An 18,475-nucleotide genomic window follows, 5' to 3' on the forward strand; every position below is an offset into this window, starting at 1 on the left:
TGGTTGCATAACAGCGCGGCTGCCGCGTCACGTTCTGGGCTCCACCCCGCCCGGTGAATACAGAGACAGAGTGGGTACGGCTCTACCCCGCCCGGCGCATAGAGACAGAGGGGTACGGCTCTGGAGAGGTACGGAACGCTCGGGGTACGGGTTCAGAGGGGTACGTCTCTAGGGAGGTACGGAGCGTTCCAGAGGGGTACGGGGCACTAGACAGGGTCCACCCAGCCCCGGTGTACGACAGAGAGGGGTTCTGCTCTAGAGAGGGACCTGTAGGCTACTCTACATAGCATCACACCGCTGGATGTGCAGGACAAAGGTTTTGCAGAGGCCACGTTGCACGGCGCAGGAAGAGATGCACTTTGTCATGGGAAATGTGTCTGCACACGTTATAGGATAATAACATATTTAAATAAATATTTTTTTATCTAGAAATTCCAAAGAATGCGTCAAATAATTCGGATTCTAACATCGGACTTGTTTTCGTCTCCCACATAATCTGTGACATACGATTTCTGTGCAATATGTTATATCATACGACGTTATGAACACGTGAATACGATCTCCTCGCGCAGATCCTTTGTCCCCTCTCTCACTCGGTCTCTCAACCGCTCTTTCCAACACACACACACACACACACACACACACACTTGGAAAACACACACACACACACACACACACACACACACACACACACACACACACACACACACACACACACACACACACACACACACACACACACACACACACACACACACACACACACACACACACACACACACACACACACCATAATTGGGAACGGTGGCCTTGAACTTGCCCCCAGCCCCGCCCCCACCACTCTGGTAACCAACCCCCCCCCCTGCCCTCCCTCCACGCAGACCTTCTCCTCTGCTACGTGAAAACATTTCCTTGGCAACAGTAGTGACGCCTGCCTAGCAACAAAAAGTGTTTCACGGAAGGGGGTTTTGTGTTTGTGTGTGTGTGTGTGTGTGTGTGTGTGTGTGTGTGTGTGTGTGTGTGTGTGTGTGTGTGTGTGTGTGTGTGTGTGTGTGTGTGTGTGTGTGTGTGTGTGTGTGTGTGTGTGTGTGTGTGTGTGTGTGTGTGTGCGCGCACACTGGTTTCTCCACGCGGTGACTGCAGACAAAGACCTGATGGTATCTATGCACGAGGAGCAGCAGTTGCCAACGTAAGAGTCATCAATTAATGAATTAATGTCATTGACTGTTTCATCACATGTGATGAACGTCATCAGCCGAATTCCAACGCCTCTCCTGGATTCCGAGCTCTGCGCGCGCAGCCCCGCTTCACGTCCCGTGCTGCCGGTACGGGTGACGTCAGTAATGCGCAGAGACCTCCCGGGAGCAGCGGGGGTCTATTCGGAGACGTCGGTGTAGCGGGAGGCCTGGAGGCCTAGACGTTATGTTCCTCCTATGCATTACTATTACATAACATGTCCTTTATTTAGTTTCCCGGGGAACGGCCCTGTTTTTTTTATATTGATTTATAGATGTAAAGATGAGTCCCTTCATTTCCTACAATTAACCCAACAGAGGCACTCTATTATTAAACCCCACCGCATCGAAAGCAGAAAGATCCATATGTGGAGAAACCGACGTTATTATAAGATGCAGCAACACACGGTGGTGTTTGGCGACACCTGGAGGTGAGAGCAGGAATAAACACCGCGGTCAAAAATAAAAGGGCATCATTCAGGACTTCCAGTAAGGGTCCTAGAGTTGATGCTGCTCAGAAGGCCATGTGGTAACCATGGGGATATTGCTGTTCGGTTGTCATACCTTTCTATATATATATTAAAATATTTGTATTTTGTAAGTCTCCATTGTGCAACTCTCCCTTGTGCGTCATTCAGCATCGACGTGTGCTGCTAAAAATAGCCTTCCTATCGTTGACGATGGGGATAAGTCACGTGGATGTCACGATGTCCTGCTCCCCTCCCTCTCTCTGTTAAGCCCTCCTTCCGACCATTTGTTTTCTTCAACCACATTCATTCATTCACGTTCATGTTGTGATGGAAACATGAGTACGGTCCCTAACCAATTGGTTACCTCTCTAGTTCCAAGGTCACTCATCATGTAACGTGATCCCCGTTGTTCAGATCACCTGTAGACACCGGTGGGACTGCATACCTGCAGCATGTTGGTCTTCTTTATATTGTTACGAGTTGATAACACAACTTTTAATGCATATATAAACTATTAATAGTGCAATCTAACTCATATCTTGATTATCCAACTCTTGAAATCAGGCTGTTGGATAACAACCAACCTGCAAGTTCCAATGATTCGTATTAATGATTATAGTTATGTGTTCCCAACCTTTCTGTCATGTGCTGCTATGCGTTATGACGTCTGGTCGTGATGTAAACTGGACCACGGTTCCGGTCAGAGGAATGCAGCTGATTCGGTTTGCTTCCCCTTTACAGTTATTATTTTGATCCACAATGACGTGAGGGATCTAACGGCGCCAATCGTTCTTTATATTCTCTGTGAGCACAACCAAAGCAGCACCAAATTGAAGCAGGGGATTTAGCACAAATTAGTGATTAGTTATTACAGTATATTCACTACAAAAACATTTGTAGTGAATATACAAATTGTATATTCTGTTTTTTATCATTTTAATTTCTGTCTATATGTTGTGAGTGTAATATTGTGAGTGTACATATGTTATTTGTTGCTGCCTCTTGGCCAGGACGTCCTCGAAAAATAGGTTTTTAATCTCAATGGGACTTTCCTGGTTAAATAAAGGTCAAATAAAAAAAATAAAAAAATTATAGAACAATGCCTTTCGATTTATAATATCAGATAATGTATGGAGTTGTTTGATTAATATATAGTTAAAGTCAATACACAGCATGTATAAGCATGACAAGGTATTGAATGAACCACTAGCTCGGAATATACTCAAGTACAAATAATGCACGTTAGGTAGATGGATAGATAAATACTTTATTGATCCCAGGGGGGAATTGGAAGTCACAGTCGCTTGAACACGTCACACACAGCATACATCATAAACAAGATTATAAAATAAAATATCCACATGGTACATATCGACGATAAAAGATATGCTTGGACTGGAGAATGTGTGAAATGATAGTAGTTCAAACTAGAATGCGTTTCGTCCTAACGAACTGACGTAGTAAAAAGTAGTCCAATTTGGCAGCGCCACCTGCACGTGCGCCACGTTCTGACCTGAGCAGCTGAGCTAATCACTGACCAACTGAGACCAACTGAAACGACGCCGATACGGAACGTAAACTGGGATTCTGAAAAAAGTATAAAGGTAACCGAAATTAGGTTTTCAGATTATTGAAGATACAAGTGTGTTATTTGTTAAATAGTTTGAACGAAGGTTAACGTTGAAAATGTAACATGTTACGATGTCAGAGAAGGCGACGACCGTCCGCCCATTGCCGAAAAAAAACGCCGAGAGGTAGCCTAGTCATCATGCCGTTAAAGAGCTGGACGTTTTGATAGTTGAATGGTTTCTGTAGCTGGAAGTATGCATAAGAAGTATGCTTAAGAAGAACAGTAGCCTAGATGTGCTTGCAGTAGCCAACACACTTATAAGTTGGAACGATATAATATGTTGACCATTGTTGCAGGCGACCAACGCAGGAACCCAGAACGAGAAAAGACGACAGAGGGGAAGATTTTCATCAGTATTCGGTGAGTAGGCTAACGTGTTCCTTTTATGCACCCCCTTGTTAAGCCAAGGGGGTATAGGGATATAAATATATATCTCTTTTAAGTGGCGCCTTAGAAAATGTCTTGAGTGTTATAAAAGAAACGGTTAGCATTATGGTACTCTTCTATATAATTTTCAGTCCGATCATACAACTGAAATCTCAACATCCAAACTTTAGAAAGATTCTTTAAATCAGCTTATTTCAGTAGCAGTCACACAAATGGCAAAGATTAATATGTTGACGATCATATAAGACAAATGACCACGTTTAGAATGGATCGTAAAATAAAAGTATGCATCTTGTCTTCACGAGGTTCAGGTAATACGGGATCAGTCCATGGCTCAGAGCCAGATGCGGGTTCGATGTTTGGTTTTCATTTACCCCGCAATCGGATTGATCAACAGATCAACTATTGTATCTGTGTGTAATATTGGAACTCAACTGAGTAAAAGCTTGGTCAGGGTTTATACAGAAATTATAAGTTGAATTTAATACCTTTTTACGGAATCTCGTAGCATTCACAGGAGACAAAATATCTCATAATGACGAGGTAATTATCTTGCAAGTACGAGAAAATTATCTAATAATTACGAAACTATCATTATTACGAGATAGTATCTCATTATTATCTCCTCGAATTTGAGTTGCTGTTTAAGGCCTCGTTTATACGTAGCAGGGTATTTATAGAAACGAATATTTCCCCCCCTCCGTTTTCAAAAAAAACATTGTGTGATGAAAATTGCAAATATTCTTTTAATTAATATATTTATGGACTTATTTTACATTTATTTAAAACAAGGCACATTTGTGTGCGGATCAGAAATGTGTTATTTTTGGTTATGGATTTATTTTACATTTATACATACCGATATCCATTTGTGTGTGCATTGAAAGGTATTTGTGGGAAGAGAGTAATTTATATACAAGTCAAAAAATACATTTGTGAATCCTTCTCTGTGCATTCATTATTAATTAGACTGTTCTGACCCCATATGCTGCTATGTGCCTTCAATTGCCCCCTGGGGACAAATACATTTTTTTTTTTTTTAATTAATTTTGAATATCGACATATACAGACCTACTTCATGGCCAGTCCACCAGCCATTGCTATTAGACCCATTGTTGTTATATTGAGACAAATCATGATCACTGTCCTATAGCGTCCATTTTTTGTGAGTCTCTTGTCTACTTCAAATGCAATTAGAAATATGGGACAGTTGCTTAATTTTGTTCATGTGCTACAGGCCGAAAGACTAAATTATAATGTAACTTACTTGCTCCTTTTAAGTATAACATTGCTTAGGGAGTCCAATGCCACTACTGAAATGGGTGGAAAGTGCTTACAACTCTCTGCTAGTCAGCGATCTATCTCTTCTCTACATGTAGTTGTGTTGCGCGAATGCTGCTGAGGGAGGTAGTCTATTTGATTGATTCTCTGAATTGTCCCATCATGTGGTAATAACAAAAAAAGAAAGCGATACCATTGGCCTGGGTCGCACACTGTTGCGACCCGAGGGCGAATTTTCTTGCGCCAATGAAAAGCTGTCTCTGCTTGATAGACAGCAAAAAGTTAGCGTGCTTACACTAGCCGCGTTTACATGGCACATCTGATCCGCATAGATTTCTATGCGGCATAGATCTATTCCTAAAAATGTGTTCCGAATGTACTGTATACATGGCAGTAACAAAAGTGTCCGTTACGTCTCTCGCGCACACCTGACACATCTCTGGACCGGCGGCGACATAATGGATGTCTTATCACTATCGGGGATTTTAAATTCGATTTTAATGAAAGCACAGCAGGAGAGAGCTTTTCTCTGCCTGCTCCTTCAATTAAGAAGGAGCAGGACAGCGCAGCAACGTACATTTCTCGTCAGATCTTTATATTTACCCTAAGCTCCGCCGCAAACAAGAGGAATTTGGATGCGAGTTCGCAGCCAAGACTGGTGGGAGAGAGTGGTCTTACGGGAATTTAGTGACCAGGAATCCTCGAAGGTCCAATTTCGCACTACTGCAGATGCCATCTCTCTAAGTTAAGAAGTATTTTAACGTTCAACCTGCAAAAGTACTAGTAGTAGCCTACTCATTTACAGTTATTTCGGACGCGCGCGGACACGTCATTAATAAACACCCATGTCCCGTCGCTAAGCAACCGGACACGCTTACCGGACTACTTTTACGGAGTGATAATAACAAAGACGTGAATCAGGCAATAAATCCACTTTCATTGACCGCGGTGAAGTTCGGTGTGCTTAAAAGTACAGACGGAGCTCAGGGGACCAATGGCGAACTACTGCGGCTGCTCTAAGTTAAACCCCAATCTATTCGGAATAAGTGTATACATGGCGATTCAAACGGACTACACCACCTCTTCTATTCGGCATAGAATCTATGCCGAACAGATAATTGTATTCCGAATGAGGCGTATACATGATCATTTTCTGTTCCGCATAGAAATCTATGCGGAACAGATGTGTCCATGTAAACGCGGCTACTGACTCCAACGTGGCCGGCGCCCCTGACTTGGAGGAGGGCTTTATTTCGAAGGACCAATATCTAGCCTAGCACAAATCATTGACGTTCAGACGCATTTAAATGGTTGCTGGCAGTGACAAGTATGTCACACAATTAAACGAGGATAAACGCTATGTATTTTTGTTGATTTATTTCGTCTTGATAATAGTTGATTAATGGTTGGCAGATATATTCAAGTGAATATTTCACGGAGGGGTGGTGTCACACCAAATTTGTACCGGGTGCCAAATTTTGTACCGCCTACGTAATCTGTTGTCCGTTGCAGACAACTGGTTGTCCGTTGTCAGGCAGGTTTCAAAAAACAATCGCGCTCATGTTGCCAAAGACGAAATAATATAAGACAGATAACGGATCGCTAGATAACACTTGTTTTTACTTTATATTTGTATTGTATTTAATTGTTTAATCAAATGTAGCTAGTAAACTGAGGGTTTAAAGTGTATCATAGTCTAGCTAGCTTGTGTTAATTTAATTTCCTTAATTTAATTTAGATGACTGGGTGGGTGGGTGGGTGGGTAGATAGATGGATAGATAGGTGAGCAGGCATTTACTAACTGGTAAATGTTTTTTATTAGGGGTCCAAGCCAACAGGTTGGATCCCTATTGTTTTTGTTCTTATTATTGTTATTCACGTTATCCCCATAACATTTAGCTATTACTGTGTAGGGAAATATATAAATACAATACAAATATAAAGTTAGGAACGCTAATAAATGTTATTTGTAAAATAAGTGTTATCTGTCTTGTCCCGCTCAATGAGAGAGTGCGCAAATGCGTCATTCGACGCGATCGTCCCTTGCCAGGCAACGTTCGACGCGATCGTCTGTTGCCAGGCAGGTTTGGAATGGTTTACGTATGGATTACGTAGGCGGCACAAATTTGGCACCCGGTACAAATTTGGTGTGACAGCGCCCTCTATTGACCCACCGCCACTGGATAAAAGTGCTGTTCCCGCAAAGGTGTCGATAGAAACAACTAAATGTCTGTGTAATTTTTGGTCAATACGGTGTCCTACACTGTACTCAACAAACTACACCCGTAATGAATTGCAATTGTGTTGATCAATCCGATTGCAAAACCGAATATCCGGCGAATATCCAACCTGCTGCTCAACAGCTCAGAGAGCCATAAGTGGTCGCATGCTGACACCTAGCGGTGGCTTTATGAACATCACTCTAAAAATGTAAAAACATTGAACAATCAAAAAGCTAGCGTTAGGGGTCAGCATGGGACCTCTCTTCTGGCCAATACTGCTCAGTAATCAAATTACAATTGATCCAAATATGTATTCTATGTTTTTATACATTAGATTCTTGTCATGTGTAGAATTAGCTCACAGTATTAGTCAATCCATAGCAGTATGTGTTCTTGTTTGGCGACACAGTGGTCTGACTCTATCCCTAAACAGGCTGTGGTCTATGGAGTTTGAAGTCGCTCCTTCTCAGCCCTAGACCAGCGCCACCTCCTCCACCACCACCACCTCCTCCACCACCACCGGGGTGGAGCCGCGGTCTGCGCTGCCTCTGAGAGGAACAGGCAGCCGCCGCACCAGGAAGCACGAGGGGGGGGTGATCCCCCGACGGCCCCACAGAGGGAGGAATGCAGAGGGGGGGGGGGGGGTCACGTGACGGGGCAGTAGTCCTTTGTCTGCCTCCACCAATCCCGTGGCTGAGAGTCCCTCCATGCTCTACCCAGAGTTCCTCGCGCTGCGGTGTTCCAGTACAATAATCCCAACAACCGAACCCATAACGTCCTCCTAACACCACATAGTGGAGCGCTGCGCCGGTCCGCCACGGCCGGGTAATGCAGCGTTAGTCTGCCTGAGTCTTTTGTAGCTCCTCACCAACACAGATCCTTGGGTGTCTGAGCGTACGTATATGTATATCTCAGGATTATGCTGTATTTGTGTTACTTCGGTATCACATATACTAAAATTGGAACGATACAGAGAAGATTAGCATGGCCCCTGCGCAAGGATGACACGCAAATTCGTGAAGCGTTCTATCTTTTAAGTTTTATTTCATATAACAGCTCTTATTATTTAATATTTAGTTTTGGTTTTGGGTGAAACACTGACCCCTAGTGGCGGAGTGTGCCGCTGCAGCGGTGAAACCCCGCCCCCTAGTGGCGGAGTGTGCCGCTACAGCGCTCCTCCGCTGTCCTGGACCAACGTTCACCAGGAGAGTTTACGCCCGGAGGAGCTGAGCTACTCGTTCGGAATTAGTCAAATGGCCTATTTTTTCAGTAACTTTTTCCAGTCTGTAAAAACCAAAGATAAAACGATTAAATGAGTAATAATTATAACAGTAACAATGTTAATGTTGGCTAGAAGTTACAGTTACGCTGAGTTAAGTTACGCTGCCCAATCCAAATCACCCAACTCCTGAATCGCCATCAGCCCAGCATAACACAAGAACAAGCTGTGACTTATTTGTTGCATTCAAATGCCACAAATGCTTGAGATGCAATATGTGTTAATTGTGTTATTAAAAGTGAGTTGTAAGAGTGGTAGTTATGTAAAAATAAACCTTTGTAGATCCTATAAATAGACATAATTAGGCACATTGTTGACACCTCCTTTCTTTTTGACATTTTAATGGAGTCAAAGCTGTTATTTAAGGGGTTCCAGTTATATTTGGTCTGGTGGCATTGCATTGGACTTTAAGTCTTGTCTTGTGGTCTTATGGCCTATGTGAAAGCCTTTTGTAGCAGGAGAATGAGCAAAAGCAAGAACTAGCTACCTCTATTGCACTTTGTTACTATTATTAGAATCCTCTATTGTTCATGAGAGTTTGAAGGTTTACATAACATTACTTTATAGTATATACTTTGGAGTTAAGATTTGTTTGGTTTATGTTACAATTGTTTATGTATATTTATCAAGTTAATTTGTGATTCTAAGGCTTAACTGTTTGATTTAAATAAACTTCATAATTTATGTTGAGTCTACCTTCATCAGGGCCCTGGACATGAATACTGTCTGGGTTGAAAACCCACTTTTTGCACATTTTCATACATCACAAGGCATCCTATAGAATAACATTATTCAGTCATCAGGCCATCCTCTGTGTCACCTGTATTGTTACCTATGTTTGCTTTACTAATTTAGGTGCCATCTTGTGGTTAAATAAGAACAAACCAAAAAAATCTAATTCCAGTATCTCCAACAAATTAGATCTAAGCTAAATAATAACATAAACTAAGCATGTAAAGAACAACAAATATTTCTGTTTTTTTCCTTACAAGCTTAATTTATCCTTTGCTTACAGATACACTTTTTAATAAGGTATATCTTAAAGCATTTTGGTTTGTTCTGTTGCCTGGATTGCTGTGTTTTATGTAACCACAAGATGGCGCCTCAATTAGTAAAGCAAACACGGGTAACAATACAGGTGACACAGATGATGAGCTGATTAATGTTATTATATAGGATGAGTTAAGAGCAGTTGAATTTTGCTACTCTAATTTAACTTGATGAGGACTTTAATACACTATAAGGAAATGGCTCTTAGAAAATGTGTACCCTATTCTGAACATAATTACTGATTAAAAATAGACATGTTAAAATAACCAGATATAGTACTTGACGACTGTGATAGGTGGAAATGGAATTTAAAAAATGACTTTAAAAAACAAAAGTAATTTCAACAGCATAGACACCTTTATATGACAGTTATGAGACAGGAAATCATGGGAGAGAGAGGGGATGCAACATGCACCAAAGGACCGGGATTCGTACCGCAGTTGGCTGCGTACGTGTATGTATTAAACTTCGCTATGCCATGGCCACCCCACACTAGCTTTGTGTCCCATCTTGGCCACCCCAGTAAAAATGTCCTGGATACGCCAATGATTTGGGGGAAGCTCAATGTGCGACTGGCTCGGAGTGGCTGTAACTGCACCACGGCTGAATTTCGGGAACGTCTTTGAATACTGTGTTAGTTGCCCACTAATACCTATATTAAAGAATACATAAAATAGCATGTCATGGGACCTTTAACTAGTACTAACTTTGTTCTCGTTTGAGAAGGTCTTAAAACTCAGAGATTTTGCGTAGCCTATAAAAACATTAATTTGGGGTAGTTCATCCGTGTGTGGAATTAAAAGTTCCACGGCCTAACCCATCACTGCAGATCATCTCCTCACTGCGGAGGAGGGGATATGTGTGTTCCTGTTGTGACCGACAGAAGACGTGTTGCACAACATCACACGGAGCTCCGAACCAGCATAGATGTTCCTGAACAAGGCGCGTGATGGTTTTCTTTTGTGCTGCGGAATCAAACCAGCCGGTGCTGTATTTATTAATGGATGTGTTTATCATCTAGTAGCCAAGTGCTTCTCTCTGGGGTTCATCTGAGGAGACAGATCAGAGAAGGTGTTGAGGCTTGAGGAGACACGCCCGCTGAATCACAGCAGCCCCCACTGAGCGAGAGGAGTCCTTTGGGTATTGAGTGTCGGACTGGAAGGTGTGTTAAAGGGATGCTTCACCCATTCAGAACCGGTGTTCTATCATTATAACTAACATAATAACGAACGGTTCTCGTCTTCATTTCCGATCGAGAACGGCCGGTCAAAGGGGTTGGTATGACGGGGATTCGATCCGACGCTTTGGGCTTCTCCATCGTCGTTCACTGATTGGTGGGGCTGGGGCGTAACATTTTTTTTCTTTATAGACAGCGATGCGGTGGGTTTTTCCCGCTTTTTCTGTCGGATGAATAAAGAGAAGAATGAGGGTATCTGTCCAGCGATGCTCTGTTTCTCAGCCTATCAGCAACCTGCATCAACCCAAGAATCTTCAACCCAAGTTTCGCCCGCCCAATCAGCAACCTGCAATCAGCAACCTGCATATCCAATTGAAACGGATTGCGCGGCGATTAGCATTCCAACCAAGAATCAACCCAAGAACCTTCCACGTGTGACATCAGCCATTATCTCAGTCTGCATTCGATGGATAAGGTAGGTCATGCTGAACCTAGCTGGTAAATCGTGAAAAATGCATTAAAATGATAGAGGACGACTCGGTTATATGCTATTGGCCATAGTGTGTATGTGGTATAAAGGCTGTGACGAATTTCGAATTATAAATAAGTTAAAATTAATGTTGAAATTACGGAGAGTCGCGATTCCCATTGAAACGGATGGCGCGGCGGTTAGCATTCACAACGAGTGCTGGTAAATCGTGAAAAATGCATTAAAATGTGAGACGACGACTCGGTTAAATGCTGTAGAACATAGTGTGTATGTGGTATAAAGGCTGGGACGAATTTCGAATTATAAATATGTTAAAATTAATGTTGAAATTACGGAGAGTCGCGATTCCCATTGAAACGGATTGCGCGGCGATTAGCATTCCAACCTTTCAAACCATCTGTTATCTTTCCTGTAAGCATCCATGAACATAAAAGTCACTTTAAGGGCGTAAACTGTAATGCTCGTTTAATGCAATGCTCGTTTAATGCTGTGTCGTGTCATTTGTTGTCATTGTAGATGTCTTTTGCAAATTTGAGGATGACGCCGTCGCATCAGTTGGTCCTGCGGGCCTCTGATGCGGCGGCGGCCTTCACCGCCGCCAGGGCCCAGAAGCCGGAGGAGGTGGAGATGGAGGCCCGAGCCCGCGTCGTCTCCGGGGGCGGTGACCCCGGGAACCCCTTGCTGGTGCTGGGCTGCCACAGCATCCAGCTGGGGAAGTACCGGGGTCAGACCTTCAGATGGCTCCTGGAGAACGACGCGGGCTACGCCTGCCACGTGGTCGCCAGTCACCAGCGGGAGCGGGAGACGAGTGCCTCGGACAGCCCGCTGATGGCCAACAAGGACAGCCTCGCCCGCTACTCCTGCGCCCACCCCGCTTTCGCACAGCACCTGAAGTTCCGCCGGGCGCAGGAGGAGGCCCGGGCCCGCGCCACTCTGCCTGGGCGGGGGGGCGAGGCGCTTGTTGGCATCGGGCTGTTCAAGGAGGACACCCTGAAGGACCTGTACGACTCCAAGGAGAAGGAGCGTCAGAAGTAAGCGGTGAAGGGCAGTGGACTGTTGACACGGTGCTGTGACATGTTGCTATGCGTGTCAACTCTTGGATCATTGTCTTGCAGCTACGTCAAGTGGCTACGGCGGAAGACACCACAGCCTGGGAGCGCCTTGGACGTCGCCAAAAAGTACATTCTGGGCCGAGACAAGGAGCGGTCGGCGGAGGCGGCTGCTACACCCCCTCCGCCCGCCAGCAGCAGCACCAGCAGCGGCCCCAGCACCACCTCCAGGAAGGCCGCTGCTTCCACCGTGCTGCCGCCCCGCAAGCCGACCGCTCCCAATTTCTCGGCCCTTGTGCGCGGGCGTCCGATGGGCCCAGGGGAGCTGCAGGCCCGGATCAGGAGACTGATGAACCCACCAGCACGGCCTGCAGCTCCAGGTCGGTAGCTCTTTCTTTCTCTTTCACACAACAGAGGTTGAGTGTATACGATTTACTGACCGTTGCCCCCCCCCCCCCCCCCCCCCCATAGCGGTGTCTTCCGTCAGAGACCAGCGCCCCTTGGTTCCGCCGCCCCCCACCACAGAGGTGACGGACGAGGAGCTGGTCCGGACGGTCACTGACGGAGAAATGGGTAAGTGGCACCACACCGGACGCCGCGTGGCACTGTAACATTGGCCTTGGATATCTATTCTTGAGTCAGTATGTTTGCATTAACTGCAACTTTTTCATTTGCCGGTCGCTAAAGCTGATGCTTGAAGGACAAAGGTAGGTTTATCAGGTGATGTAGCCGTCTTTGTTGGTGGTAGACGCGCCGTCCTCACGTGGTGGTAATGTGGATTTGATTAAACTCCCCATGTAGCACACCTCTTAACAGTCACCTTGTAGCACACCTCTTAACAGTCACCTTGTAGCACACCTCTTAACAGTCACCTTGTAGCACACCTCTTAACGGTCACCTTGTAGCACACCTCTTAACAGTCACCTTGTAGCACACCTCTTAACGGTCACCTTGTAGCACACCTCTTAACAGTCACCTTGTAGCACACCTCTTAACGGTCACCTTGTAGCACACCTCTTAAGGGTCACCTTGTAGCACACCTCTTAACAGTCACCTTGTAGCACACCTCTTAAGGGTCACCTTGTAGCACACCTCTTAACGGTCACCTTGTAGCACACCTCTTAACGGTCACCTTGTAGCACACCTCTTAACGGTCACCTTGTAGCACACCTCTTAACAGTCACCTTGTAGCACACCTCTTAACGGTCACCATGTAGCACACCTCTTAACGGTCACCTTGTAGCACACCTCTTAACGGTCACCTTGTAGCACACCTCTTAACAGTCACCTTGTAGCACACCTCTTAACAGTCACCTTGTAGCACACCTCTTAACAGTCACCTTGTAGCACACCTCTTAACAGTCACCTTGTAGCACACCTCTTAACAGTCACCTTGTAGCACACCTCTTAACAGTCACCTTGTAGCACACCTCTTAACGGTCACCTTGTAGCACACCTCTTAACAGTCACCTTGTAGCACACCTCTTAACGGTCACCTTGTAGCACACCTCTTAAGGGTCACCTTGTAGCACACCTCTTAACGGTCACCTTGTAGCACACCTCTTAACGGTCACCTTGTAGCACACCTCTTAACGGTCACCTTGTAGCACACCTCTTAACAGTCACCTTGTAGCACACCTCTTAAGGGTCACCTTGTAGCACACCTCTTAACGGTCACCTTGTAGCACACCTCTTAACAGTCACCTTGTAGCACACCTCTTAACGGTCACCTTGTAGCACACCTCTTAACAGTCACCTTGTAGCACACCTCTTAACAGTCACCTTGTAGCACACCTCTTAACAGTCACCTTGTAGCACACCTCTTAACAGTCACCTTGTAGCACACCTCTTAACGGTCACCTTGTAGCACACCTCTTAACAGTCACCTTGTAGCACACCTCTTAACGGTCACCATGTAGCACACCTCTTAAGGGTCACCTTGTAGCACACCTCTTAAGGGTCACCTTGTAGCACACCTCTTAAGGGTCACCATGTAGCACACCTCTTAAGGGTCACCTTGTAGCACACCTCTTAACAGTCACCTTGTAGCACACCTCTTAACGGTCACCTTGTAGCACACCTCTTAACAGTCACCTTGTAGCACACCTCTTAACAGTCACCTTGTAGCACACCTCTTAACAGTCACCTTGTAGCACACCTCTTAACAGTCACCTTGTAGCACACCTCTTAACGGTCACCTTGTAGCACACCTCTTAACAGTCACCTTGTAGCACACCTCTTAACGGTCACCTTGTAGCACACCTCTTAACAGTCACCTTGTAGCACACCTCTTAACAGTCACCTTGTAGCACACCTCTTAACGGTCACCTTGTAGCACACCTCTTAACAGTCACCTTGTAGCACACCTCTTAACAGTCACCTTGTAGCACACCTCTTAACAGTCACCTTGTAGCACACCTCTTAACAGTCACCTTGTAGCACACCTCTTAACGGTCACCTTGTAGCACACCTCTTAACAGTCACCTTGTAGCACACCTCTTAACAGTCACCTTGTAGCACACCTCTTAACAGTCACCTTGTAGCACACCTCTTAAGGGTCACCATGTAGCACACCTCTTAAGGGTCACCTTGTAGCACACCTCTTAACAGTCACCTTGTAGCACACCTCTTAACGGTCACCTTGTAGCACACCTCTTAACAGTCACCTTGTAGCACACCTCTTAACGGTCACCTTGTAGCACACCTCTTAAGGGTCACCTTGTAGCACACCTCCTAACGGTCACCTTGTAGCACACCTCTTAAGGGTCACCTTGTAGCACACCTCTTAACAGTCACCTTGTAGCACACCTCTTAACAGTCACCTTGTAGCACACCTCTTAACAGTCACCTTGTAGCACACCTCTTAAGGGTCACCATGTAGCACACCTCTTAAGGGTCACCTTGTAGCACACCTCTTAACAGTCACCTTGTAGCACACCTCTTAACGGTCACCTTGTAGCACACCTCTTAACAGTCACCTTGTAGCACACCTCTTAACGGTCACCTTGTAGCACACCTCTTAAGGGTCACCTTGTAGCACACCTCCTAACGGTCACCTTGTAGCACACCTCTTAAGGGTCACCTTGTAGCACACCTCTTAACAGTCACCTTGTAGCACACCTCTTAAGGGTCACCTTGTAGCACACCTCTTAAGGGTCACCTTGTAGCACACCTCTTAAGGGTCACCTTGTAGCACACCTCTTAAGGGTCACCTTGTAGCACACCTCTTAACGGTCACCTTGTAGCACACCTCTTAAGGGTCGCCTTGTAGCACACCTCTTAAGGGTCACCTTGTAGCACACCTCTTAACAGTCACCTTGTAGCACACCTCTTAACGGTCACCTTGTAGCACACCTCTTAAGGGTCACCTTGTAGCACACCTCTTAACGGTCACCTTGTAGCACACCTCTTAACAGTCACCTTGTAGCACACCTCTTAACGGTCACCTTGTAGCACACCTCTTAACAGTCACCTTGTAGCACACCTCTTAACAGTCACCTTGTAGCACACCTCTTAAGGGTCACCTTGTAGCACACCTCTTAAGGGTCGCCTTGTAGCACACCTCTTAAGGGTCACCATGTAGCACACCTCTTAACGGTCACCTTGTAGCACACCTCTTAACGGTCACCTTGTAGCACACCTCTTAAGGGTCACCTTGTAGCACACCTCTTAAGGGTCACCTTGTAGCACACCTCTTAAGGGTCACCTTGTAGCACACCTCTTAACGGTCACCTTGTAGCACACCTCTTAACAGTCACCTTGTAGCACACCTCTTAAGGGTCACCTTGTAGCACACCTCTTAACAGTCACCTTGTAGCACACCTCTTAACAGTCACCTTGTAGCACACCTCTTAAGGGTCACCTTGTAGCACACCTCTTAAGGGTCACCTTGTAGCACACCTCTTAACAGTCACCTTGTAGCACACCTCTTAACGGTCACCTTGTAGCACACCTCTTAACGGTCACCTTGTAGCACACCTCTTAAGGGTCACCTTGTAGCACACCTCTTAAGGGTCACCTTGTAGCACACCTCTTAAGGGTCACCTTGTAGCACACCTCTTAAGGGTCACCTTGTAGCACACCTCTTAAGGGTCACCTTGTAGCACACCTCTTACAGGGCTCCAGACTAACTTTTTCCTTGGGTGCACTGGTGCGCCTACGTTTTTAATTTGGGTGCACCAGCACGTATTTATGGTGCACCCAAGTTTTTTGTTGTTAATGGGGGTTGGGGGGGGGGCGCAACCGGGCAGCTGCAACCGGTGCAGCTGCCCGGTTCCCCCCCCCGTCAACAACTCAGCGCAAGACCGTGCCTGCCTTGTTGAGTTGTTGACGGGGGGGGGGGGCAACCGGGCAGCTGCACCGGTTGCACCGTCGATATTTACGCCATTGATTAATAATATTTTGACCATTAAATAAATGCAGAATCTGTATCTCTCATAAAGAATATCGTCAGACAATGCCAAGGGATCGGTTCTGTCCCGAAAAACCCTCTGTCTCCGGAGAGACGCCTGTACGATAAGTGCGCCGTGGTCCATGGGTACACCCACAAATGGTGACGCCATTATCGGAGGAGGGGCTAGGAAGCTGCGCACGCCGATATAAGTAGCCGATCTCCGGGTAGACTCGCTGGAAATATGCTCCCGACCAGGTTTGGTTGCGAGCGTAAGTCACCAATGGTGATACAGCGACGCTTAAAGAGATCGACTTTCATGGAACAGCTAACCCAGGCTTTCAGCTCAACATACCTCGCTAACCCTCTAATCAAGCTTCGTAGTACAGGCCCCTGGATTGGGCTTCGCGGGTTTGTTTACTGGCGTTGCTATTGTTACCGGTCTTGCGTGTTCCAACGGTTTATTAGGTATCTTATTGTTACGACCCCTACTCGTTCAGGGGGAAAAGGGAAGTGACACACACCCAATCCGATGGATTGGGGTCGTAAATATAGTATTTATTATAACCCAACAAAGGAATAGAACATAACAATCGTCAGACATGGGCCGCTAGGTGCTGTCAAAGCAAAGAAACAAATATAACCAAAAGAGAACTCCTTAAAATAAAATGGAGCTACCTGTCTAATAACTAAATACGAATGGTCCTAAAACAAACCCTAACTGACTACTCTAGCGTAACGAAAACAGAAATACAAATGACCAGCACCCCCTAAACCTAGTGTGGCTAAACAGTGACAAACCTAAATGAGAGTGCGAATAAGCAACATCAGTACGGTGGGATTCACCTTACCCTGGCCCAAGTCTGGGAACACACAAACGTAAACTCTTGCTCTCAAACGAATGCGACGACGCGCCTAGATTCCCTACAGGTGTCTGCCCCGCTTGCAGGGCGCATCGGGCTTTTATACGCCTCCACGGCGCCGTCGCTCTCTGGTTGGTTCCGGGGACGTGAGGACCCGCCCACTTGAGCTGCTTTAGGGGAAAAACAGGAGGGGTATCGCATACAGAGGGAGGGTAGACAATGCGGTCGGCTGACGGCCGTAACACTAATAAATCGCTGTCTAATCAATACTTCATTCACTGCCTCTTCCGTGGTCATTACAATATTATGAATAGACTGCTCTGTATAATAAATAAATAATAATAATTATACCAGATACATTTTCAGTCGCACCGGTGCGCCCAAATAAAATATTTGGTCGCACTACCCCGAATTCTAGGCGCATGTGCGCCCAAATTAGGCGCACTCTGGAGCCCTTAAGGGTCACCTTGTAGCACACCTCTTAACGGTCACCTTGTAGCACACCTCTTAACGGTCACCTTGTAGCACACCTCTTAACGGTCACCTTGTAGCACACCTCTTAAGGGTCACCTTGTAGCACACCTCTTAAGGGTCACCCTGTAGCACACCTCTTAACGGTCACTAAACCCTTTTATCTAATCAACGGCATGCTGCACGTCATGAATGCTCAGACTCACTTAGTCTCGCCTGCCCGTGTGTTGCCCCGTCACTCTCATTGTGCTGATGCCATTTGGTTGTGCGTGACCGTGTCTGAAGCTGGCGTACAGGTCCTTCAGGCCCTCCCGCTCCCGCTGGTGAAGCCTCCGTCTCCACCTCCCCCGGCACCGTCCTCCACCCCACCACCACCACCACCATCATCCCCACCACCACCATCACCACCACCACCACCACCATCACCACCATCATCACCACCACCACCACCACCACCACCACCATCATCCCCACCACCACC

General features: G+C 45.9%; 1 non-coding gene across 1 annotated transcript; it reads left to right on the forward strand.

Annotated features, from left to right (window-relative positions):
* Positions 1 to 8,155: 8,155 nt before the first annotated feature.
* LOC130380219 (U6 spliceosomal RNA) lies at positions 8,156 to 8,261 on the forward strand. The gene has a single exon (XR_008895222.1). It is a non-coding gene; the product is annotated as a U6 spliceosomal RNA (small nuclear RNA).
* Positions 8,262 to 18,475: the final 10,214 nt, after the last annotated feature.

The sequence above is a fragment of the Gadus chalcogrammus genome, chromosome 3, assembly GCF_026213295.1.
Source record: "Gadus chalcogrammus isolate NIFS_2021 chromosome 3, NIFS_Gcha_1.0, whole genome shotgun sequence".
NCBI classification, from domain to species: domain Eukaryota; kingdom Metazoa; phylum Chordata; class Actinopteri; order Gadiformes; family Gadidae; genus Gadus; species Gadus chalcogrammus.